Source organism: Panthera onca, chromosome F2 (genome assembly GCF_046562875.1).
Source record: "Panthera onca isolate mPanOnc1 chromosome F2, mPanOnc1 haplotype 2, whole genome shotgun sequence".
Classification (NCBI taxonomy): domain Eukaryota; kingdom Metazoa; phylum Chordata; class Mammalia; order Carnivora; family Felidae; genus Panthera; species Panthera onca.
Window position 1 is genome coordinate 52,973,525 of NC_138356.1, and position 27,829 is coordinate 53,001,353.

The window sequence follows — 27,829 nt, forward strand, 5'->3', positions numbered from 1 at the left end:
TCAGGAAAAACATGTGCCTGGGCATAAAGGTCTCTGAGCTCATAGGGTCCTGCTGAATCCTTTTCTTTTCATTGACAATCCATATAGTCCCTGTTGCAAGAGGTGGATTTTGTGGATGAACATCTATCTTCAAACCCAGGAGTAATCAATGGCATGAATAAATATAATTATACCCCCATATGGAACAGTTACTGAAATTAGAGAAAAAGAGTAGCCATATAGGCACTGGCAACTCTATAGTTTTTTTTGGCAATCCTAAACTGAAGCTCTCATTATAGTTTACTTTCAAAACCATGAAACTAGACTTCAACTCATTAAAGGCTGCATGAGGAACTTATTTTCAGAAATCTACAACTGATTACAATCCATACATCCTTATTTATTTTTTATAACTATTGTCTGAATTTTTAAAATTTTTTTAATGTTTTATTTATTTTTGAGAGAGATAGACATAGCGCAAGCAGGGGAGGGACAGAAAGAGAGAGGGAGACACAGAATCCAAAGCAGGCTCCAGGCTATGAGCTGTCAGCACAGAGCCTGATGCAGGGCTCTAACTCATGAACCCTGAGATCATGAGCTGAGCTGAAGTCAGATGCTCAACCAACTGAGCCACCCAGGCAGGTGCCCCAACAATCAATACATCTTTAAAAGAGTCTTACCAAAGTCAAGATTCCTCTGCATAGATTATTACTTATCTGTGTGGTAGGAACAAATGGAGAGGAGCCTACAAGAAAACATGTTCTTTCCTAAGGAAGCATGCCCTTGGGGACAATAACAAATCAAAGCTTCAAATTTAGAAGGTATCTTTTATTAGATGAAAGTGCCTGCTGGAAACTGATCTCCACTTCATTTATTCTTGCTTTTACTCATTTTTTTTCCTGATAGGTTATACCTATAAACAACAAAAAGATAAAAATATACAGACTGAAGAAACGACAACATAGAAAAAAAATGGTGTAGATCGGTGTACTGCTGCCAAATCTACTTATAAATGCTCTAGAAATACATAAATATGAGATTAACCTTAGGCAAGTAAGTGTTAGTATTGTTTTGTTCTATTGCCTAGAATACATAGGAAGTTTAAACCAAAGGCTAAGATACATTTTACTACCTTCTTGTACTCCACTCAGCTTTGTGTTGGAAGAAAGGTTTTGTTGTTAGAGGCCAAAGCAGAGGCACAGAGTTCCAGAGAACTTCTCCTGAGACTTGTTGAAAGCAGACTGCTCTGCAGGAGGCTCAGATCCTAAGTCAGACTACAGAATTGGGTTCCAGACTCACCAACTGGCAGCTGCTAAAGTAAGCCAGTTATTTAACTTTTCTAAGATTTACCTCAAAATGAGGACCTATTTGTCACATAAGTGTTGAAGATGATTAGTATGTGACTAAGCATCAAAAAAATTAGCCAGTATTATGATGAATGTTACAGATTTCCTATGAATGAGTGTGTGTGTGTTTTAAAATTTGGCAGCAACGTGTAAAGGAAGAAGTATGTATATAAATGATTATTTTATTTTGTTTTGTTTTAATACACTTTAAATTTTATAGCTGTTTTAGGTTCACAGCAAAACCAAGGGCAAGGTACAGAGTTGTCATGTACTCACTGTCCCTACACATGCACATCCTCTGCTGTTATCAACATTCCCACCAAAGAGGTACAGTTGTTACAACTGATGACTCTACACTGTCATATCATTATCACCAAAGTACATAGTTTATGTTAGGGTTCACTTTTGGTGTTGCACATTTTATGGATTTAGATATAAATTATTTCCAAAAATGCCAAATAGTCCATTCTGACTATATTTAATAATTCAGTGATTATTAATAAAACAAATCTTATTTCATCAAAACTATAGTTAACTGGGATGTAACAAAAAAAGCACTAAAAGGTAAATCTTTGTCTGCAAGGCTTTTACTATTTTAATGGAGTAAAAAGTGACACCATAACATAAAATTCTTACCCAAGTGCTTTTTTGAGTGTCTACCTATAAGGCAGTATCTTAGGACCACTGTTATAGGGGAAGAGACAGGGAGATAAAAATGATTTAGTGTGTATTTTGTTCCGTAAGCTTTTTATTCTTCTAAGCTTTAAGTTATAAAATAAATAATACATCTAAATAATTACAATTAAAAGATAAAACTGATAAAATGATGTGATTGAGAACTGTTAGAATATAAAGAGTTGTTGAAACTCACAGAGAGGAGAGATTTTTATTCCAGCTAATCTGATATTGTTTAATGAGGTAGTTGGTTTATTAACAGGTTTTAAACAAAGGCTGAACCTTTATTCAGGCAAGACAAGATATAGGCAGAGTTACAAAGTCAGGGAACATGGGAAAGGGCCGTTTATTCATTCAGCATACATTTATTCAGTGCCTACCAGGAGCCAGCCAGCAGTAAGCAAACAGACAAAAATCCTATCCTTGAGGAACTTACTCTTTATTGTAGGAAAGCAAAGTTTCAGTTTGGCAGAAGCAAAGCAAACAGAAAATTGATCAGTCAATCAAAAAACACTAGGGAAGGAGGCAGATAATGTTTGAGAAGATAAAACAGGGCCAGGACAGGGACCCCTGAGTGCCTTAGTCAGTTGAGTGACCGACTCTTGGTGTCAGCTCAGGTCATGTTCTTGTGGTTTGTGAGTTAGAGCCCCACATTGGGCTCTGCGCTTCTGGTGTGGAGCCTGCTTGGGATTCTGTCTCCCTCCTTCTCTGCCCCTCCCCTGTTCATTCTCTCTCTCATTTTTTCTCTCTCTCAAATAAATAAAAACTTTAAAAAAGCGGGGGGGGGGGGGGGGTGGAGAAAGAAAACAGGGCCAGGACATAGAAAGTTCTGAAGCTTAAGCCAGAAAGTCAGACTTTTGTTGTTTAGATGAAGGTAAATTATTAAAATTTACTAAGCAGCAATATATCCTAATCAGATCTATACTTTAGGAAGATTAATTAGGTAGCTAATTAGTAAGATAAAGCCAAGAAGAGAGAAGTAGATAGACTCTGCAGCAGTTCTACAAAGAAATAACATAGATAAGCAGGTCAAGGGAAAGATAGGTCAGGTTCTAGAAGAGGACATACAAGTTTTTAGAAGTGAAATTAAGCTATAAGGACACAAAAAATTAAGTGAAGGCAGTGCCTGGCCTGTGCTTCATAATGTAGTTCTGTATAGGAGAGAATAAATTTGTGGTATCCACCTTTTCCTCTGATAGATTAATTCTCTTCAAAGCACTCAATTAACTTGATCTTTACAATTTACAAGCCTTTCCTTTTGCTGAAAACAGTTGACTACTGAGGTAGAAATGCATTGGCTTCAGATAATCAGATGGACCTCCCATCATTAAATGTCCCTATTCTGGAAGGAACACTGAGGAACTGGGATAAAGGGGCCTTTTTGTTCCAGTTTAATTCTATTGTCTTCCTTGCTATTCATCTGTTGAGCAAATGAGGAGAGAAATTAATGACAGTGATGAATGAAAAGCTGAGGGAAATGTGTAGGCATTGTAAACTGAAGCCAATCCACAATTGTCTCCAAAATGAGTTTGATGCTTATTTTCCCAATCTTTAGATTCCTGCCTTTATTCTTTGTTTTTCTTTATTTTTCCATTATTCTCAAAAGCATGTACAAAGTGAGTTCGTGGTCAGCTTGCAAGGAGAGAAATAAAGACATGTCTACATATTAAATTCCCAGCTCCAATCTACAGGAACTAATACTTTTTAAAATATTACCATTAGAATGCATTACAACAGAGAGAAATACAAGTATCTCAAGTTGCCAGAATAAAACACAGAAGATTACAGAGAAGGTTTTTGAGGACACAAGAAAACTGAAAAGGAGAAAATACATACATACAAAAAGTACACACACACATCCCCCCCCCCCCACACACACAAAATACTCCACTGAGGAATACTGAGAAATAAAGGATTTAATTGGTGCCTAGGTATTTTTTAATATGATCCTTGCCTACCCTGCCAACCACACATCCACCTTTTTTTCCCCCTCCTTTGACAGCCTTGTTTTATCAGAATAAAGAAATATAAAGTACAAGATCTCAAGTCATGGGTTCATTGGAGCAAATTCAATTTCACCATTTATGTTCTATTTCGCTAAGTATTTTACTTAAACTTTCTAAGCCTCAATTTTTGCATCTGTAAACAGGACTAAGAGTCGTATCTACCTCTAGGCTCTAGTGTGTATTCAGTGAGATCATACAGGTAAATGCTTACAGTGTCAAGTAATTAATAAGCAATCAGTAAATGTTGTCATTGCTTATTTTGTCACTGTCATTATTATTAAACCTCTTAGATGAAGGAAGCCACATAAATAAAGGGCCCAATTCCTCGGACATACAGTGCAGTTAAAATCCCAACGTGTGCAAGAATGTCTTGAAAGTGTAAACTCACTTTAAAACCCAGGCATCCTGGGTCACTACTATCACTTCTAAGAAGAGTGAGATACTCACAACTCCAAAACTTAAAATAGCTCTGAAGCGTTGGCAAAGATATCCTTGTTGTGAAGGTACAATAAGTGCCCTTTGTGAATTTCACTCCCCAAGTGTTAACTGACATACAGCATGCAACACTTGACAGTCTCATTCAAAAGCAGTTTAAAAGAAAGTGCCTGAAATACAGAGAATTTGGCTGCTCATTATAGACACCACTTTGGCAAACATCATGTTGAGGCATCAAAGCTTTTCAAACACTGGAGGACCTAACTCAGACTCAGATAAGCAAAGCTGATAAACAAATTGTCTCTGATTCCAGGGTATATTTGTTTAATATAATTGTTCTTACCAACTGAAACTATAGGCTTAGTATAACTTTACCTAAATTTTCCCAACAGAAAACTATTTTTTAAATTTCTATGTGGTTTCTTTTACTCCTGACTTTTTTGAAGTAGCAAGCATGAGGGTGGCAAGTCTTCCCCTGCAGATCCTAACCCTTCCCTCATGTGAAACCCCCTCTTTCACAGATTCTACATTGCTTTAGGTTCCCTTAACTCCCCAGCCTGTTTAAGCAGTTTCCATCTGTAATACTGTGATGAGACAAGGGCTGTCACTTCTCCGTGAAACTGTCCATCTTCTGTCTACACTACTAAAAGGGAAACAAACTTTAAAAGAAATCTAGATATAAGAAATGCCCTATAGTTGTTTGTACATAATGCAAATGTTGGATACATCAGTTGTGATACATAGTTTTGATATAAAGAGCTACAGAATGTGGATCATTTCATGAATTGGTATGCTGCACCTTCCCCTTTATAAGAGCTTAATGTTACGTGTACCAAAAGCATAAATGTTGTGCCAGAACAGAGATAGCTGCACAGGCTATCAGTCAAACTATTCATTACCTACAGCTGTTTTTTACAGAACTCCCTCCAAGAAGGTCTTTCCTCTTTTTATAAATAATTCAGTTACCTTTAGTTTCACAAACTTCTTGAGCAAATTAATATAGAAAAATTTTCATGAGCATTAACTGTATACTGGCAACACTATGCTGGGCCTCGAGACAAAATTATGAAACTATGAATAGACTGTTTCATGCTGTATAATAGATGCTATCATAAAGATTAATTAGAGTAGAGGTTGAATTAAGGGAGTAACAGGAACCCAATTCCAATTCCTGGAGGGGAGGGAGCACTTCCCTCTACCACCACCAAAAGTTCTCTAGATGCCAACTGGGTATTGTACAATTCAAGTCAATTCTAACACTAACACCCAGAGGTAGCATCAGAATCCACAGGTTAAGGGCTCAGTTCTACAAGTCTGCTTCCCACCCCAACTCTGGACGCCAGTTACAAGTCTGTCTATAAATCAGAGGTTCCAATAAGATGCATTTACAAAAGACATCCCCTTTAGGTTCCACTAAGTTGTTAGAGTAGCTCATAGATCTCAGGAAATGCATTTACTCACTAGATTACCAGTTTATTATAAATGGATATAATGACAGGAACAGCCAGATGGAAGAGATGCAAAGGTCAAGATACACGGAAAGGGTGCGGAGCTTCCATGCCCTCTTCAGGTGTGTCACTCTCCCAAGCACACCCTGGAAGCTCTTGGAACCCTGTCCTTTTGGGGTTTTATGGAGGCTCCATTATATCAGTATGACTCACTAAGTCTTTGACCACTGGCAACTGAACACAATCTCCAGCACCTTTCCCCTCCCCAGAGGTTGGGATGTGGGGGAAGAGGAGGCTGAAACTTTGAACCCTCTAATCACATGGTTAATTCTCCTGACAACCATATCCCTACCCTTAAGTCACCCAAGGGCTTTACAAAAATAATTTCATAAGCCTAACAAAAAACACCTTCATTGCTCATATTACAGGAAATTCAAGGGGTTTTACAAGCCATGAGCCAGGAACCATGAACAAAAACCAAATATGTATTTCCTACAAATCACAATATCACAGGGAGCATAGAACTGCTTACTGAGGGATAGAAAAAGTACTGGGAAGACTTCCTATAGGAATGAAATCTGAAGTATTGATTATCCTGGCTATAGTATAAGTAGAACCGTGGTTGATATTAGAGATGATATGAGAAAGAATAGGAAAGAAGGCACAGCCTGAGGCAGAGAAAAGCAAGACCAGGAAACAGAGAAGGCAAGAATTTATGCAAACCAACTCTGAGCAATATCATCTTGGTGGAGAGCAAATTATAAAGCATGGAGTTCAGATGTGAGGCAGGCAGTTGAGTGAGATGCAATCTTGAAGGGTCTTAGAGTCAAGGCTGAGGACTTTGGGTTTTATTACAATCATAGTGGGATGCTGTATTAGTCTCCTACTGCTGCTGTAACAAATTATCAAGAATTTAGTGGCTTAAATAAGGTAACATAAATTTATTATCTTATAGTTCTCAAGTCAGAGGTCCAAAATGGGTTACTAGTGTTGTGTTCCATCTGGAGGCTGTAGGAGAGAACCCATCTCCTTTTCTTCTCCAGCTTCTAGAGGTTACCCATATTCATATTTCCTAGCACATGGCCCTCTTACCACTTCAATGTCACATCTCCTCTCCCTTTCACTCTTCTACCTCCCTCTTTCACTTTTATAAAGTGATTACATTGGGCCCACAAGGATAATCTCGGCATCTCAAGGTCTTCAATTTAATCACACCTGTAAAGTCTCTTTTGTCATGTGAGGTAATATATTCATAAGATCCTGAGATAAGTATGTGGACATCTTTGGAAGGCCATTATTCTGCCTACACAGAAGCTGTTTCAGGTTTTAAGCAAAAGATCTAACACAAAGTTAACTAAGAATCAAGGATATTTCATGAGTTTCTGGATTTTAGCAACATCAGGTAATCGTGCTAATATTTTTTTCTTAGGTATCTTACTTTACTGTCTTATACCCAGTATTTCTCCTTTCTTCTCTCTTCCATACTCAGGGAAAAAATATGTGTGTGTGTGTGTGTGTGTGTGTGTGTGTGTGTGTATAAGTGTAATTTATAACACCATTTAGCAAGGCAACAGGGAATATATGAATATGAAGGCCTCTACATCTAAAAGAATTGCATATGTTTAATAAATACGTTTGGGTTTGTAGCCAGAAATCAAAACCACATGGCAATCAACATTTTGGGGCCATGAGAAGTCAAGGGCAGCCCATGCAGCAAAGACAGGCTGATCTGGAGATAAGCCCCGGCTTTGCCACTTCACAGGTCTGTGTTCCTTGGACAAACTGCCTGAGTTTTATGTGACCTATATTCCTCATCTACTAAAGGGGCACAGAAATGCCTTCCCAGTAGCTTTATTATAAGAGCTAAATAATATAATACTGGCAGTAACATTTTGATATTTATGGCATTAGGCATTTATAATGGACAGGGTACCATACACCTACACAAATGTTCTACAGCACTTTACTTCTCAAATACAGAAATTAAGCATCACTCATATAAGCTAAATATTGCAAGGTATAAAAAAATACTAGATAGAATCTCTCATATTTAGTCTAACCTGACAAAACAGTATTTAAAAAAAGGTCAATATAACTGTTCTTATAATTATTTATCTATTCAGACACACACAAAAATTGTGATATATTTTCATTCATACTTTATAAAGACATCTCCAAATCAACATCTCTCTTTGTAGGAACCACAGCAGGCCTGGAACTCTCCATTGCATTTCCATGGGCACAAGCTGGCAACCTTAACCTTTTTATTTGTTATCATTACTCACAACTACTGAAGAACAGAAGCCAGTTAGATTTGTGCTCCTAGGGTTTCAAAGTAATTTCCAATCTTTTTTTTTCCCCCTCTAAATTATAGTCACCTTGAGGATGTGAGTGCTCAAAATATTAATAAATCTAAAAAAGGTTAAAATCACATTTTCTTTGAAATACTGAAATGGTCCTCAAGCCTCTTCAATATTCAGTCCATTAGAAGATATATATATACAGAGAGATAGATATTTATGTATCTATAAATATGCTAGGACAAGAAAAGGAAGGCTCCAATTAATGTTATGTGTTTGTGGATGCTCATCTCAGCCACCATCAGGGCACAGATATAAACTAAATACCCTTCAGATGACAGACATTGTACAGAAAACAATTTTGGCCTGAAGTCTGAAAGACTTCATTTTAATCCTACAGCTAGAAGGGCATGTACAAATACATTTACTCCAATTGCCTTAAGTTGTTGATTTATTCACTCAGATAATATTTATCCAGGCCATACCATGCGCTGGGCACTTTCCTAGCACCAGGAATAAAATGAACAAAGGAGACAGTGGACACGAAGCTAAGAAGGTATGTGTACAGAAAGCACAGTTGCATGGAGACATTTGTGACATACATGAAGACTGTTCTCTTTTTTTAATAGGGCATTTTATTCTAAGGTTATGAAATAATTAGCTTTTGGAAAATAATTTTAAGAGAAAGGTAAAACATTTGTAGAAATGAGTAACAATTCAATAAATAGTTTCTCTTTTGCTTTTATGCAAAAAAAAATCCCAATGATTCTGTGTTCAATTACATATTCACATGTAACTTTTTTTTTATAACATTTAATTTTTGGCATTAACTCTTTAATCCATTCCATTTAAATGAATTCTGTTCAATGAGGGAAAAAGCCCAAGACTGCACTAATCAATAATCTATAAATTAATTAGTGATTCTAGTCCTTTTTAAAAAATCACTGTCGGCTCTGTTTTAGCTTTTCTTATTACTGTATTATACCCGTTGAGTCAAGTACCATCCCAAATTATTCCAAATATATCAATATTTTAACAAATTTTCACTTGTTGAGATGAAATCTGCCTTTTTGCTCGATTTTCCTATATTTTATTAGCTTTTAGAAGACGTGTTGGATTCCCTAAGAGATTTTCAATTTTGATTACATGAATGCAGATCTTAGAATCAAATGGGTGATGTTTCTTATAACCGATTGTTTTTCGCTTATATAGGACCTACTGAGCAGGATATGTGGGGAAATGACTGACATCAAGGCCAATACAAGGTATTAACAAGATGAGCCTGAAATACCTTATAGTGCCAGAAAGTAGGAGGAAGTGGTAAAAAAATAAATAAATAAAAGTAAATTTTAAAAAGATGGGTATATCAAAAGGACACAGGAGACAGAATGAAGATGTTCCCACTGGCCAAATCTGAGACAGTTTGAACATCAAATTAATTAAGCTCAGTAATTATAAACCATTGAAAAATAGGAATTATGAATTCCTACCAATAATAACCAGATAAGTAAATAAATGGAGGGAAAGGCAAGGCTTTCCTTACAGGAGAATGACAAATGTTCTCTGAAGGATATGAGGGGACCAGTGGGGGTATAAAAATCATTATTTTGCAACCATTACAATAAAGATTGAACAGGAAAGAAATGTCAATGGAAGCTAAATCCAGAGGAATGTTTTGCTGAGAAGGATATGTGCCTGGTCTTAAAATGTCTTCCCATAGCCTGTTTTGTAGTTATTAGAATTTAATCATGAGGGAAAATCATACAAACTCAAAGTAAGGAACATTCTTTTGTTAATAGGGGGGTTCAGATAGAACTGCATTCCTCAAAAATGTCAATGTCATAAAAGACAAGGAAAAGCTGTGGAAATGTTACAGGTTAAAAGAAGCTAAAGAGCCATGGCAACTAAATGCACTATCTGATCCCAGGTGGGATCCCATACTAGAAAATACAGACACAATGCCACATACAGGACAGTATTAGGTCAACTGACAAAATAGGAATAGAAATACTAGTTTCAATTAACCTATTTCCTCAACATTAATTTTACTCAAGTTGAAAAGTCTGTTGTGGTTATGTAAGAGAATATTCTTCCTCTTAGGAAATATCCACTAAACTAATATGGTTAGAGGCCCATGATGGAAGCACACTTAAATGACTCAGAAAAACAAATTATGTAGGACACAGGTACACGGATGGAAAGAGAGATTTAAAGAATAAATGATAAAGAAAATGCTGTAAAAGATTAGCATTTCATAAATTGGAACAAGTATATACAGACATTCCTTGTACTTATTTTTGAAATTTTTCATAAGTTTTAAATTATTCCAAATAAAAATTTTAAATAATAAAAAAATAAATGTAAAATAGTGAAACAATAGGGGAAAATGTCAAAAAAAACTTTCCTCTGAACCATCTTATCAAGGTAGATTTTCCCATTATTTTCTGTTGCTTCACCTAGCTAATTCCTTTTTGTAGTAATTTTGTAGTTTGAATTATTTATTTGTTCATTATTTGCTGATTCTCTCCCTAGAAACAATCCTTGAGCACAGGGATAATGTTTATTATTGTTTACCACCATCCCCAGAACCTCCCTTAGTGGGTAGCATAATGTAGGTACCAAATAAATATCCTTTCATTAGATGGGGGGAAAACTATTGGTTTTTATATATTTATCTTAATATCTAGGTACTTTATCTTTTGTTTCTAACTTTTCATAATGAGACACGTGATACCTCCACAATGGGAGACTGAGTGGAGTAGTGAATGCATCTATTAAATTTACTTATATAAGAATCTGTGAAGAGTATTATTAGAGAATTACTATTAAAAGAATGTGATATCTAGGGGTGCCTGGGTGGCTCAGTTGGGTGAGTGTCTGACTTCGGCTCGGGTCATGATCTCGAGATCCGTGAGTTCGAACCCTGCATCAGGCTCTGTGCTGACAGCTCAGAGCCTGGAGCCTGCTTCAGATTCTGTGTCTCCCCCTCTCTCTGACCCTCCCCAACTTGCGCTCTCTTTCTCTCTTTCTTTCTCTCTCTGTCAAAAATAAATAAACATTAAAAAGAATGTGATATCTATATTCAAAGGACTTAAAATTTAGTCAAGAATAAAGCAAATTATTTTATCTCTAGAATTCAAAACTTTGGCCCAAAGATTACACAATATTTACTAATCTCAATAAATGAAAACACTGAAGTAAAATAAAACTTGTATAAACACTTCTGGCTTAGTATCTGTATCCATGTATGTGGATTTTGGAGCACTGTCATGTAATGAATCAATTATATAGCTAAGAAGCTGAAAAATTCTCATTTTCAGAATAAATATTGAAATTATGACAGCCCTTTAAACACTGAAGTGGAATAGTAAATTTGAAACTTTCAAAAGAGAAATATACCATTGAAAAATACCACACTACTCAAGCTATATTAATAATGACCTCACCTAATTAACAGAAAGTGACTTAAGTATGTGAATATTTTTGGTTATTCATCAGTTACTTCTGTCCTTCAAATATCACAAAATATTCATGAATAGGTGCAAAAAATGAAATACATTTTCAGAGTTGTTTTATTTAGCAAAAAATATACAATGTATAGCTCCCTAATTCTGATTTTAAAGTTCTAAACAAAAGTGTAAGAAAAACTTTCTAAGCATAAAATAGCCAACCTTTTAAATACTGAAACTAATTTAGGGAAAAAAATTATATAAAAATAAGTTCTTTCCAACTTTCAATCTGACAGAAAACCAACTATATACTTGGGCAAAATTGCCAAAAACAATTATTTAGTCTTGCTGATTCTGCCAGAACGGGCTCCTTTGAAATGAAGTGTTGACAGTTAAAGTGGTGACCCTGGTGGCAAGCAAAGAGTGACAGACAGCAGCTCTGCTAGTCTGAGGTTATGGTCTTGTCTGAGGCAAGTGATGTACTGGTAAACCAGCCAGAGACTCAGTGGAGAGTATCAGGATGGGAGACAGATAGGGGCTTGAATAATCAAAATTATCACCACTGAACAATATGAAAATGAAAGCAAGAAAACTATTACACATACAATAGCAGCAAAAAAGGATAAAATATTTAGGAATATATTTAACAAAAAAAATACAGATTTGTAAATTGAGAACTGTAACACATTGTTGAAAGAAATTAAGGAAGTCCAAATAATTAGAAAGAAATTCCATTGTTTGTGGATTAGAAGACAGAATATTGTAAAGATTTCAAATCTCCCCAAACTGATCTATAGATTCATCATAATTCTCATTAAAATCCCGCAGTCTTTTATGTAGAAGCTTACATGCTGATTTTTAAATTTATATGGAAATGCAAAGGACTTAGAATAGTTAAAACAATTTTGAAAAAGAATAAATTTGGACATTCAGTTATAATGATTAAAATAATGTAATAATGGTATAATGATAGGCAGATAGATCAACAAAACAAAATTGATAGTTCAGAAATAAACCCTTACATTTATGCCCAACTGGTTTTCTACAACAGTGCCACAAAGTCAGTTCAATGGAGAAAGCATAGTCTTTAAAAAAAAAAAAAAAAAAAAAAATGGTGCTAGAACATTTGGGACAATTGGAAATGCATTTGCAAATAATAAAATAAAATAAAAAACAAAGCTAAATTTAGACCCTATATCATAACCATATAAAAAAGTAAATCAAAATAGTTCAGAGACTGAAATGTAAGAACTAAAGCTAAAAACCTTCTAAAAGAAAATATGAAAGAAAATTTTCATAATCTTGAATTAGACAGTGTTTTTAGACATGACAGCAGAAACACAATCCATTTTAAAAATCTCTGACAAACTTGGGGGTTCCTGGGTGGCTTAAATGGTTAAGTGTCCAACTCCTGATTTCTGTCCTGGTCATGATCTCACGATTTTTGAGATCAAGCCCTGCAGCTCGCTGACAGCACCCAGCCTGCTTGGGATTCTCTCTCCCTCTCTCTCTACCCTTACACACTCTCTCAAAAAAAAAAAAAAAAAAAAATTTTAAATTAAAAAAAAATAAAAAATAAAATCTCTGACAACTGGACTTCATTAAAAACTTTTGTTTTTCTAAAGATACTATTAAGTGACTGAAAACACAAGCCACAGATTGAAATAAACTATTTGAAAACTATATATCTGATAGAAAATTTGTACCAAGAAAATATAAAGAAAACATACAATTCAATATTTTTTAAAAACATCCAATTAAAAAATAAGCAAAAGACTTGAGTAGACAGCTCACCAGGATAATACATTACCCGGTAATAAGCACATGAAAGATGTTCAATATCATTAGTTGTTAAAGCAATACAAATTAAAACCACAATGACAAAAAACAACACGCATACCAAATAACTATAATTAAAAGACATATAATACCAAGTGTTGTCAAAGATGTAAAGAAATTGGAACCCTCCATATATGCTGGTGAGAATGGAAAAAAAGTACTGTCTCTTTGGAAAACAGTCTGGCACTTTCTGAAAATGTTAACCATAAACTTATTACATGAACAAGCAAATCCACTCCTAGAAATCTACCTAAAAGAAATTAAAATTTACACCCATACAGACTTCTATGAGAATGTTCATAGTAGTCTTATTGATCACAGCCAAAAGCTGGAAACAGCTAAAATGCCTATCAATTGATCAATGGATAAACAAAATGTGGTATATCCACAAAATACTATTTCACTGGGATACTAATTCAGCAGTAAAATGGAATGATCCCACTAGGATTGAGTTGAAATGGTCTTTTGAGAATTTAGGGACAGTGATAGAAAAGTTCTAAAACTGGATGGTGGCTATGGTTGCACAGCTACATAAATTTACAAAAAAATATTCAATTGTACCTTTATAATGGGTAAATTTTATACATAGATTACATCTCAATTAAGTTGTTGAAAAAAATAATCTGCTATGCAATATATTAACAAAGTGAGAAAAATATCCTGAAATAATTGTTTAATAAAATCTAACATGCCCCCTGCATGTGTCCATCACCCACATATACTTTCATTTAATATAGTGGCCCTTCCCCATTAAATTATATCATGAAGCAACCACTTTGTCAGGATAGGGTTATTACAACAAAAGAGTTAATATAAAGAGTAAGTTTACCCTTAACAATTCATTTCTAAAATACCTGGAAGGGATAATAGCTTTCAGAATGTTCTCCCAAAAGGGAATTATACTCTGCACACTCAACCTCACCCTCTACCCTTGGGGCTGAACCATGGGGTGGGGGTAGTGGTAAGATAAAGTAACCAGTAAAATTTTGAGGAATCTAAATGCATAGGAATCTTTGGCTCCTATATTTGGATAAAGCCCAAAATGTAGACAAAATCTCTGGATTCCTCATAGACAAAAAGTGAACAGGGCAAAACTATCTGGAGGGAGAATCTGGGCAGAAGGTCTCTGAGATTTCTGTCAAGTTTCCTATAGCTCTAGAGTAGCAGGAAAGCAGCCAATTTTGACCTGTGCACTACAGGGAGGTACAGAAGCAGCTGGGAGAGACCAACTCCAAGGGATCTTGGAATTCAAAGAGTCAATGCCTCAAAACTTTATTATAACATAAGTTCCCTAGCACATAGATAATTCTGGGAATGAGGGGGGTAAGGGCACTGAAACTCTGAATATCTCAGATTACATGTTTTCCTTAAGGCACAATGGGAGCATGAAACAAACAAGTTTGCTTACAGAAAAAAAGTAACATGAAATTATATTTATTCCACACAAAATCTGTGTCTGTTATCAACTATAACGTAGTGTGTCTCAACCTTTTTTATATTATCACCCCCTAACAAGCCTCCATAGAAATTTTTTTCTTTATTATCCTCTTCGTAATTTTTTTAAATGTTTATTTATTTTAGAGAGAGAGACAGACAGAGACACAAAACGTGAGCAGGGGAGGGGCAGAGAAAAAGGGAGACACAGAACCCAAAGCAGGCTCCAGGCTCTGAGCTGCCAGCACAGAGCCTGACATGGGGCTTTAACTCAGGAGCCAGGAGATCATGACCTGAGCTGAAGTCAGATGCTTAACCGACTGAGTCACCCAGGTGCCCCTCTTCCTCATAAAATTTTAACACTACAAATATAACACATATTACATATATGCTGCATTTGTGTATGTGCTGTACATATAAAAAGAGTAAGATTTCTTTTTGCTTCCTCCAAGAATCTATTTTTGCCCCCTTGGTAGCAATACAGCTGTTGTTAAGAAAGCATGCTATAAAATTCCATTTAATGGGACACAGAAAAGAAACAGGTTAAATAATTGATGATGTTAACTTACAACTAGCACTTTACCAAATACCTTCCTACACAGGATTTCATTTGGCTCCTTCTGTAAACCTGTAAAGTACTATTATCCTAATTTTCACAGACAATTAAATGACTACTCTGATAATAAGCAGTTGAGCTAAAACTGGGACCCAGAAGTTCCAGCTCTAATTATGCTCTTTCTCTCTGACCCCTCGCATCAGGAAACATTCCTTTTCGGAATGGTAGCAACTCTCTCCTTTAAACCATGTAACTATAATAAGATAAATCAGTAGAAAATATAGTAGAGGGAATCACTCTATATGAGAGGGAAACTAGCCAAATGATTATTGGCCTGTTTATCTCTAATTACTAAGATTTTTTATAATAGCTGAAGAGATAGTAAGTTATGCAAAATTCAACATAAAAAAGTAATGTGCAGACCATTAGGAATTTGCAATAACTTTGTTTATGCTACAACTACCCTTATCATATGTAACTCTAGGTAAGTGCACTGGCATTTTAAATAGTGAGAGGCTAACATAAAAACACATGCAAAAGATTCATTCAAAAATTATTAAAGGGTATTAAATATGCATTTATAAACACAAAGAAAAAAGATTAACATGTACTCACCATATATTAACATATATTCAAAATCAAAACTTTGTCTTTAATTGTTATTAATGAGCTACAGCCTGCCCCAAAGAACTAATTTCAAACCTAAATCCATAATTTATTTATCAGCTATAAAATTATGGAGTAAAATTTGTAAATACTATTATAACTATATGTACAATTCACATTTAGACTCCAGGCATATATACCAAGTATCTTATAATATACTTAATTTAAATATGCCATACAAAATTCTTATGTCAGAATTATTTATAAAGGAATCGTGGCTGTATTGTTTCCATAATCTTACTAGGATGACAAAAGGATGCTTACTCCAAGGACTACAATTACAAGTTTATAACTGGTGTCTGAGGAGCTTTTCTTGGCAGTGACCATGTGAAATAGCAACTCTCTTTTTTTTTCTGTCTTTTCCCACTGTATATATTTGCCTTATCTTCTGGAAGAATATTTCATATTTTAGAAAACAAGATTGAGAAGCAAACAGCAAATGATCTGAAACAAATCTCCACATACAATCTGGATGTTTGTGCCACAAAGTAAGGAAGAATACACAAGGTTCCTACTCCAACACTCCAAAACCTCTAGATACAGATAGGGGTGAATATAATCTTAATAATCATGGGTTACTGGATTAATGCCTTGGATTGATCCTATACTTCAGGTCCAAAATGAGAAAATCATTAGAGCAAAGAGTTGGTAAAAGACCATCCTGAAAGAAAGGCAACAAGGTCTCTGCAGAAAGAAGAGTTTTACATGTTTGTAGAATGGAAAGAATTCGAATATGGTATTAAGTCCTCTTTGGGTTTTGCAGGAATATTCTTTCTTCATGGACATCATTTGAAAGGTTTTAGCTTGCTTCAATTACTATGCTATTCCTGGTTCTATTTGGCATAATAAATACCATGAAAGAATAATATAATCAATAGATAAATGATAAGGATTAAAATAACTCAAGTAGTAACAAGTAGTGAATAAAAGCATATGGGTCATGTTAGACCCGTTTTAAGAATGTTTGAATTATTATGTATACAAAATTGACACACCAAAACACTTTATATCCTAACTCCTTTTATACTAAAAAGGGATAAGCTATCATGACCCTTCAAATTCAGGAAATTCAGATAGAAGTGCAGTTTTAAAAAGTATTTAAAATTCACTTGATTTTTAAAACAATATTTTTCTTTCATATCCTGAAAAAAACATTTAGATTGGATGGATGTCTGTGACTCAACTCTTTCCAAAAATGTATGGTGAAATGCACAAATGTACTGAATATAAGGTGACAGTGTTGAAATATAGCAGTAAGTCAACTTGAAGAAAGTACAATGTTTTGACATGCTACATTATTCCTAGATGAAGATATCGATTTATCTATATACATGTATACTTTGTATATGTATATAAACATTGATAATTTTGACTGAATTGATAAATCAATTTAAGTCAAATGGCATGATATTCCAGTCAAATAAAGTTTTCTTAAATGTAAAATTGTTTATTGAATGCAGCTCTCAGCACAAAGCCTCAAAAATGCCTGAATCAAATGTAAGAAATCAATTTGATGATTTTAATGTAGTCTGTACTCAATTTTTACCCTGCCAAAATAACTGTATCTATTGAGTAGAAGAGCGGACTAGATTTATAAAGCAAGAAAGAAAGGAAAAGCTAATGAACAGATTATAAGAATCACAGAAAAATTATTGATAATTAAGTGAAATATCTCAAAATGTTAAATATTAATCATATCAATATAAAAAATAATAAATATAAAGTAGTGAGTAAAAGTATAAAATAATAAAAAATATGAAAATACCATACTCAGGTGAAAATGTCACTGGTGAGTGGCTTAGTGAACTCTGGAAAGGACTTGATATTAAATGTTTTAGATTTTGTAGGCCATGAAGGGTGACACGAATTCTTTGTTTTGTTTTGTTTTTTTCAACTCTTTAAAAATGTGAAAACCATTCTTGGCCCAAGGCAAGGGCCAGGTCTTATTTTCATATCCTCACATGGTGGCTTGCTAAATATAGACAGATGAACTGAAAGATGGGCTTAATTATCCACTTATCTGAATTACGAAACTGTCAAATACAAGAGTAGCTTTGCAAAAGATGAAAAAGAGGAACAGTTCCCAGAATTGTCTTTCAAATATGCATGATTGCAAGAATTGATTTTTCAATTCCACGTTTTTGTTAGACCAGTATGTCATCAAACACAAATCTTCACGTTATTATTGTGAATAATTATTATTGTCCAGAGCGCCAATGTACTTTGAAAAGGGAGCTAATAAAACTCCAAGGTAAGGCTGTCTCTGAGAATTACATGAACTGAGTGATAGATACGGCTTCAACTTGAGCCATATATTGACCACACTCTCATTCTTTCCTCCATCCTCTCCATGGACCACCAATAAGGGGGATAGCTTAAACTACCTGGCTAGAAAGCAACTCACCAGGCAGAAGATTGGGAAAAATATGCAAACCTGAAAATCGAGCATCTTTCTCCAGCTATAAAAAGAGATGAATAGAAAGTGGAAGGGAACTGACAGTGCAATTTGTATTGCCTTACATATTACCTGGGTGCTTACTGGGGGAAAGAGATGGTACCACAAAAATTGCCCTGCCAGGAAATTGGGAAGAGGGCTCAGAATCTAAAAGACGAGCAACCACTCCTTGACTAGAGTTTCTTAACAGAGGAATGTGCAGATTTTTCTGGGGCAGATCACAAGTGATAGGTGCAAAGGCATGCCTAGACTGGAAAAGGCAAGGACCAGCCACAGTTTTCTTTGAAGTTAAATTTGGTATAGAAGAAAATCCTAAAATTTATGTGGGCTTATAAGAGGTTATAAATATTAAGCAGACAAATGACAATCCATCAGCCCCCAACAGGGACCTTGGCGTTAATTATGTGGAAGAGTCTCTGGATTAAAGGTCAAAGGACCACCATGCCATAAAATTATTATTAAGAGACCCAGCTGGGCCCTCCAGCTATGCAGTGTAACACACTATAGTGCCAGCATGTGCTGTGAGGGCAATAACAACTGGTCACCAAACCCACTGGGATCACTAACAGCTGGAGCCAGTATAAAAACTCTCCTGGACTACTTGGTTACTTAGTACTGACGAGTGGGCAATCATACACACAGACATCCCTATCCCCCTTCCATTAACACCCTATTGTTCTCTGTTATCATAAGAAATTAGAACCAGGAAGAAGGAACGGGAAAACCCTTGAAGGGAAACGTGATGTGTAAAGTTTTCAAGTGAGCTATAACACCTTAATGTGTTTGAAGAAACTTCAGTGTCAGTCTACTGGTCTAGCTAGGTAAGGCAGCAGGTTTCTTTATCAGCAAAGTTTGTATAGGTATAAAATGGAAGTTTCATTTTTGTTTTGCTAACTGTTGTGAATTATCACAACCATAAAGCATCGTATCAGATATACTGAAAAATAAAATGATCTTTTCCTCAAACTGAATAAAGTTAGAATACAGAAGCTTCAAAATTCCATAAGAAAATATAGACATTTAGAAATGCAGAAACCTAAAGGTAATTAAGAGACATGAAGAGAAAATGGGAAAATGATTATTTAAAAATGGCAGTGAAGGGGGGCTTAGGTAGCTCAGTAGTTAAGCAGCCAACTCTTGATTTCAGTTCAGGTCATGATCTCACAATTCATGAGTTCAAGCCCTAGGTCAACAGGTCAGAAGCCTGCTTGAGATTCTGTCTCCCTCTATCTCTGCCCCTTCCCAGCTCATGCACATACATACACACATACACACACACACACACACACACACACACACACACACACTCTCTCTCTCTCTCTCTCTCAAAATAAATAAACTTTAAAAAAAATGGCAGTGAAAAAAAAAAAAAAACCCTCAATCTAAGATTGCCTCTGAATCTCTCACAGAATAAATTCTAGTTTATTCTTAAAAAATTAATATCTAGGGGCGCCTGGGTGGCGCAGTCAGTTAAGCTTCCGACTTCAGCCAGGTCACGATCTCGCGGTCTGTGAGTTCGAGCCCCGCGTCAGGCTCTGGGCTGATGACTCGGAGCCTGGAGCATGTTTCCAATTCTGTGTGTCTCCCTCTCTCTCTGCCCCTCCCCCGTTCATGCTCTGTCTCTCTCTGTCCCAAAAATAAATAAAAAACGTTGAAAAAAAAAAAAAAATTAATATCTAGGTTCCTGAGACCATATCAATTTTCCCCTCATACCAAACCTGCAGGTACTGTAAGTACTGAAATGTATGAAATCTTCATAAATATTTTAAACCAACAAAGGATTAATAACTTAAACAAACATTAAACAACAAACGTTGAGCTGTATTTACCATAAAATATATAGGCTATATGGTTGACAATAGTTCAAATGTTTCAGCTGTCAGATGAGGACAGCCCAAAACAAATCCAAAATGATAATAAAAATAGGCTATAACTAAGAATGTATCTAGAAGTTTATGGATTGCTTCTAGAAGAGACAATCAGGATTATGATACCACAATAAACATGTTTAACAGTTGAAAGAACTGAGTCTTTGGTCTGGAAAAACTAAGATGTTGTATAGACAGGACATCTGACATGTCTTCCAATAACTAACAGGCTGTTTCATGAGCATATGGAAGAGAAATCAGGTTTATCCTACATGACTTCATATGCATTTGACAACAGAATTTATTATAGTCAGTGGTAGGTATAGAGGACATATTATATTGTGGGTATATTATTTATCAAATAATAAAGCCCTAACAATAAAACTGCTCAATAAAGCTGTGTTGTATGGTAAGGAGCTCCCCATTACTCCAAGTACTTACAAAAGAGGTGGTACTCAAATGCAACAACTGAGAAAATTCACACACAGATATAGAGGCTAAGGTTAGATGGCCCTAGACCTCTTTTAATTTTACAAGTCCTTGATTGTATTTATTTTATAGCTTTCCACAGATAAAATAATGAACATGAGATGTTTGAAAATGTTTCTCAAGCCATTTCCTTTGGTCTAAAATTTTAAGAATTTTAGATAAATTCACCTTTCTGAATTTTACGGCTAAATTTTTTTTTTTTTAAACATTTATTTATTTTTGAGACAGAGAGAGACAGAGCATGAATGGGGGAGGGGCAGAGAGAGAGGGAGACACAGAATCGGAAGTCGGCTCCAGGCCATCCCAGAGCCTGACGCGGGGCTCGAACTCACGGACCGCAAGATCGTGACCTGAGCTGCAGTCGGACGCTCAACCGACTGAGCCACCCAGGCGCCCCTAAATTTCTTTATTCCTGTTACAGAGAAGATGACCAAAGGTGAAATTACAGGGCAATTAATAATCTGAAGGGTTTCAATAAGCAAGGAGTCTCAAACTCAAAGGCCTTCAGGCATCAGGTAGGTACTGCAAATTATTGCTGTAGGCAAGTAATTCTACCTTCTACTTGAAACATATTACCCTCTTGAATGCTCTTATGTTTTCCCAACATTGGTAAAAGACATGGTATCTTACCTAAGTTAATGCTAGTTGGTGTCAAATAAATACCAAGGTAACAGTTCAGTGCATTTGTGCTCAGGGGGGTGTCTCTTTGCACTCAGGGTCTTTCTGTCCTGTGGCTCTGAATATCTAGGACATTCCAATTCAGCCTTCAAAAGAAGGAAAAGGGAGAGTAGAGATCATTAAATAAGTTTAAGAATTTATTTAAAAGATCAACAATAATATTGATTTGTTTAAAACATTTTTCCTAAGAACATACAATCTTTCTCATGGTTAGGCTTCAGAACATTATCCTCCAAACATGAATATCTGCTTAGGTATAATTTTAGATTCTACTGAGGATGAAAAAATACATAATAAACCAGAACATATTGCTTCCCACTTTAATTTTATGCTGGAGGTATTGGAAAGATAGAAAAAACCAAATGAAATAGAAATAAAGAGTCTGCACAGTGTCCGTGGGCGATTTGACTTTGGCAGGGCTCCTTGGGTCCAGTTCACTAGCTCTTGCTTGTTTGTTTTACCAATGGAGAAAATATCTGGTTTATCGCTGAACATTTTTCACAAGTTAAATGTGACATTTTCTTTTTCCTCTAATGCTGTCTCATCATATTGTTTCTGAACCAGTGGTATCCCTAAGGCTTTTTCCAAAAATGGAAGCTGTGAAACTAATTATTTTAAAAATCAGCCATGTCCTTACTTTGTCACCCAGATGTCTAGCCCTGTGCATTGCACTGAGCTTAATACTAATCCTATCCTCATTAAGCATTCAAGTTTGGCCAGAATTGGTCTGAACACATGGTTTAGCTACTCTAAAATGTCTAACCAGAGTCTTGTTTTCTTAAACAAACAAACAAACAAAAACAGGCTGGAGCTTTCCAATCACAAGTAAAGAAACTTGCATCTCAAATCAGTTTCTAGGGGCGCCTGGGTGGCTCAGTCGGTTGGGCGTCTGACTTCGGCTCAGGTCGTGATCTCGCGGTCTGTGAGTTTGAGCCCCGCATCGGGCTCTGTGCTGACAGCTCAGAGCCTGGAGCCTGCTTCGGATTCTGTGTCTCCCTCTCTCTCTGCCCCTCCCCAGCTCATGCTCTGTCTCTCTCTCTGTCTCAAAAATAAATATTTTTTTAAAAAATCAGTTTCTAAACAAGGGAAAAAATGGACCGTATCATCTAATTTTGAAGGGCCCAAGCTACTTTTGCTAAAACATCTACCCACTTTTCCATTTTCCTAAATGCTAAAGTTTACCCTGGAATCAAAGCAAGGGGTTAGTACGTTCTAATAAGGAATTTATTGCCTTTCAACATTCATTCAACTAGTGCCAATGACGCTCTACTGATGTGTCAAGAACTGTTCTTGACAGCTCTGTACCCAATACACACAGTTCTTGCCCCACAGTTTGCATATGAGAAAAAGGGACACTAGCAATTTAGAAACTTGCCAAAATCACAGAGGTAGTAGAGGCTAGAACCAGGATTGCAACCCACCCATTTATTTATTTAACAAATATTTATTGAGCATTGTGGTGTTCCAGGCACTGTCTGGGAGCTGTTGATATAGTCCAGTCCTCTGCCCTCATGGAGCTTATATTTTGATAGAGGGTCAGCACAATAATTGAAACAAACAAGAATCACTTCATAGTGATAATTCATTTAAACATAAAACAAGGAGGTGACAGAGTGACTACATCTGTGAGAAGAGTACTCATGCTAAGGGAACACCTAAAAGTTTCTCAATTTTGACATGATTGCCACTCTGGGACTGATAATTTTTTGTTGTAGGGGAACATCCTGCTTGCTATAGGATGTTTAACAGTATTGGAGCCTCTACCCACTAGATACCAGTAGATCTTCTGTTAGTAGGTCTTGACAGCCAAAATTGCTAAATGTCTTCAGGGTGACAAAAATCACACCTAATTGAGAACCACTGACCTAGGGCACAGTTTTTCAGGTAGGATCAGGTTTGGTATGTGTTCAAAAGAAGTTCATATTGAGTAAGGAGGAGAGGGGCAGGAGATGTGGTTATAAAGGTAGGTGAAGTTCCCACCAGGCAAGGACTTTTAGGCTAGGGGAAAGAATTCTGACTTTACTTTAGGCTGCCTCTTACTAGGCTGTTGTTGTTGTTCAATAGTCACTGAGATTTTCTCCCTCTTGATTTTTCAAGACCTCTTCACCCTCAAGCTTTTCCAGCCTCTCCTCAAGTCTCACATTATCCAAGTTCTCTAGGCCTCCCTCATCTGTCCTATCCTGCTTTCTCTTATAGGTTCCTGGGGTTTGGCACTTTGGTTGCACGGACCTTTCTCTTTCTTGGTGTCTTCTCCCTGAAACACAGTTGTCTTGCCATTCCTGGAAGAAATGTTATTCAGGCTTTACGAGCCAGTTCAAATATCTGCCTCTCCAAGTTGTCTTCCTCAACTCCTTTCTGCAGACAATACCGTAGCATACATGGCAGTGCTTTTTGTTCTTCACATCTGAATCAAGTTCTTCTCACTCACTGCAGCTTCCCAAAGGGTATGAGCCAAATCTCAGTCATCTTTTATTCTCCATTAACTACCAGTGCCTGACATGTATATAGGTTTGTTTCTCCACCAAAATCTATGTTACTGTTTTGAACCTTCTTCCAAATATAAGAATACTACCTAAGAAAAATTCTTCCTGTCTTTCCATCATCATTGAGAGATGCATTCTTCAATTTTTTCTTTAGTAAATATTGACTGGCACATTTTACATAAATAAAATGTACAGAATCTTGGCAGTACACACACAGACACACACATACACATACATGTATTCACTCAAAGTTAGCTACTTAGAAAATATATCTTTAAAATTATAGTTGTTATAGGCCATTCCTCTGAAAGAGTTATGTTATATTGGTTGGATCTAAATCAAGGTTTCAAAAGTAACAAATGTGAGGACCCAATTGTTAAGGGAGCTCAGTATACTCCGGTTGTGACTAATACACTTAAAACTTCTCACATCACACTACAAGCACCAGGACCTGTCCCACCCTGCAAGGATTAGGATCCAATGATTTGGAGTAAATAGATCAAGGAGTTTATAACCCACAGGTCTTATAAAATTTCCTCTCACAAATGCATTATTTTAATAAATGTCTTCAAAGTCAATGGTGCTGATTTTATGATGTGTACTCATACGGTCAAAGAGAAAGCAGCAGTAAAACATGCCAGTTGATGAGTCAAATTGTAAGCAATGTGCTGCTTTGTAAACTTGGCTGAGTGAAAGCAAAATGTTGGACTAACAAAATCGATGATTATAATAAGATCAACTCCTGCATTTAGATTTGATCCAAATCAGAACAAGATTCTAAGCTCAGTTGGCACTGTGTTTTGCGCACAGTAGGCATTTAATAAATATTTACTAAGTGCATGAGTATGTTTTGCCACTCACCTGTTTTCTTAATATTAAACATCTGATACATTTAGTTATAGCCTTTTCACATGATTGAACTTTGTCAAAGACAACAAATCTATAAACAGCAGTCTGAATTAATTCTAGGGGGAAAAAATGCAGCCCAAGTGTGTGGTGAGCTTAGCCTTGCAATGAAACCAGTAAAGACATTTCTCAATTCCCCTTTCCTTCATTCTTCTGCTTTAAGATACTGTGTGAACCAAGAACTCACATGGACAAGGCAGAGCTGGATGTGAACCCCTCTTCTGGAGTGTTTGCCAATGGGATAAGAGTCCAAAGGAACCAGAACATTGTTCTCTTAGCTACTACTTATTACAGGCATCATCATAACATAATATTTATTGCAACTGACCCCATGACTACCAGAGAGGTCATTTTTCACAATGATTCCAGCTGCCCTTTTTATCCGCCCCCCCCCCTCCCCTGCCCCCAACAACTGATAAGTTCACCTAAGACAAGGAGGTGGTTCCACTGGGCCTATTTTTGTATTACCAACCATGGAAGCATATAATTTAAGATTAAAGTTAAGTCAGGAAATTCCCTGTATCAATCCCTTAAAATAGTAACAGTGGGCTGGAAGAAGTGGCTTCCTGTTTTCTTTTGTTTTCATATTTCTCCTAACCTTACCAGTCGTTTGAGTTGTGTACATTCAGTCAAGTAACAGGACACACGTGTGAAAACAGCCTAGCTATCAAAGGTTTCCAAAAGCTTTTAGAAAATTATCACCCTTCCAGAAGGATTATCCAGTGTCCAGATCCAATGTATGTTCTGAACAAAGCAAATGAAACACACTACTGTAGGCTTTAAGAGCATGTATTAGAAACAGTATTTCCTGCAGCCCTAGCTAGTGATAACATTACGTACTTAACTTTTGGTAATAATCCAAATAAGCATTATCTTTAAAGCTGCTTTTACTTAAATCACCTTTGCCCTTCCTTCTTCGTTGTTTTCATCGTCCCCTTCCAATTAGACCCCAAGACGGAAGCCGACCGTGGCCTAAACTGGCCACCACCATATCTCCCAGCCCAGACCTCTTCTAAAACCTTGCCAATCCCATCAAGATAATGGCGTCCGCGTCCTCTTCCAGGTTAGCCTTTGTGACCGCCTCAGCCAATAACGCAAGTGACGCTGTGCGACTTACGATGGAACTGAAAACGCAATCCTAGGAACGCTCGCTCTCGGAATGCAGCCACCGTGTGCTAAGGCAGCAAAGCCCTCAGCGACGACCAGGGCAGCGTGCGCACTGAGCCCCAGCCACCGGCGGAAGCCTCTCCTCCGGGAAACGCAACAACAAGTAGCAAGATGGCGACCACCGACCGGAGCCGCGGCTCGCGCTCCACAAGGCGCGCCTGAGAGGCCTGCGCAGGCGGAAGGCCAAGCGGCAGAAGGCGGCCCGTGAGGAGATGGAGCCGCACCTCAGGGAGTAGCAGGGACAACTCAGGGAGGAGCGCCACCAGGAACACTGAAGACGCTGACAGAGAGAGTCGCAGGAGGCCGACGAACTGCGCTGTGGAGATGGTGGAGACAGCGGGCGCCATGTGCCCCTCCCCCCAACCACACAGTCACCGGCTACTCGGACTCCCCCCGCCCGACCTAGGGCCCCGGGCGTCCACCAAAGGGGAGAAGCCGACCAGAGCCTGAGGGGGCAGTCCACCACCCCCTGCTCTCCGAGCCCATGTCCTCTAACGCCTCCCTGCACGAACACAGCCGCCCCCAAGTCCAGGGCAAACCTGCCAGCCCCGCGGAGCCCTCCTGAAGCCCCCGGCATTCATGTCCCAAACGCCAGACCCGGCCACGTCGCCGGCCGCCAATGACAGGCCGGGCACAGGACCGACCGAGAGGGGCCAACGCCGGCAGGACTCAGCGCGCTGACCCCGTCACCCGGCCTCCATCGAGAGGATGACCCCACCGCCCAAGGCTGGGATACCAGGAACTCTCTGGCCTGGGACTTGAACCCCTGAAGGAGCAGGCACTGAGAGCTGGCCTTCCTGCGGAGGAGCCTTCTGAGCCAAGACTGGCACGTCTTCCCAAATGTATACCCCACTCGGCCCTCGTCAGATTTATGAAACTAAAAAAAAAAAAAAAAAAAAAAAAAAAACAGAAACAAAACAAAACAAAAAAAAAAACTCTAAGCTTCAGCCCTTGCTAAGCCTCAAAGTTGACAGCCAACCCCAATCTGACAGACGTGAGTAACCCATCTTAAAAGTACATCTTTCAGACTAGAGCCATCTCACTGATACCACATGGTGCAGATAGGCCATTCCCGCGGAGCCTAAATGGCAGATTTATAAGCCACTGTTATAAGCAAATCACTGTTGCTTTTTTGAGGCCACTAAATTTGGGGGGGGGGGGGGGTTGTTGCCCAACAATAGATAACTTGATACATCCTGCCTCCTGTCTGTATAATCTGTTATTCTTCTACTCCTTATCACCTGGGTCCTAAATTCAGATTCTCATCACTTGCCTAGAGTATTGCAATAGCTGACTCCTTTCCTTCCCTCCAGTCTCTCCCTGGTTGACTTTCATTTCCACAATTCTCTATCTTGCTAACTTACATCTTGTTTATATTACTTCCCCAAAACACAGAAAAGAATTTGAACCGTGATCTGAGAAGTTCTCAGTATCTTTCTGCGGTTCTGAATTCTGGCTGTCCATCAGAATTACCCACGGAATTTTTTAAACCAATGCTTGAGCCTCAACTCAGAGAGTCCTATTTAACTGGTATAAGCTGGAAACTAGCCCACCGTTGGTATTTTCTTAAAGGTCTCTACATATTCTAAATGGCAGTCAAAATGAGAACCACTGAAGCCATCCTGGGCAGAAAAGAAGATGCAGGGATAG

At 37.3% G+C, this 27,829-nt stretch overlaps 1 long non-coding RNA gene across 1 annotated transcript; it reads right to left on the bottom strand.

Moving 5' to 3' along the window:
* Window positions 1–786: 786 nt before the first annotated feature.
* LOC144615128 (uncharacterized) lies at window positions 787–26,072 on the bottom strand. The gene is made up of 3 exons (XR_013553588.1): window positions 25,913–26,072; window positions 21,576–21,709; window positions 787–892 (listed from the first exon to the last, which is right to left on the bottom strand). It is a non-coding gene; the product is annotated as an uncharacterized LOC144615128 (long non-coding RNA).
* Between the last annotated feature and the right edge of the window lie 1,757 nt (window positions 26,073–27,829).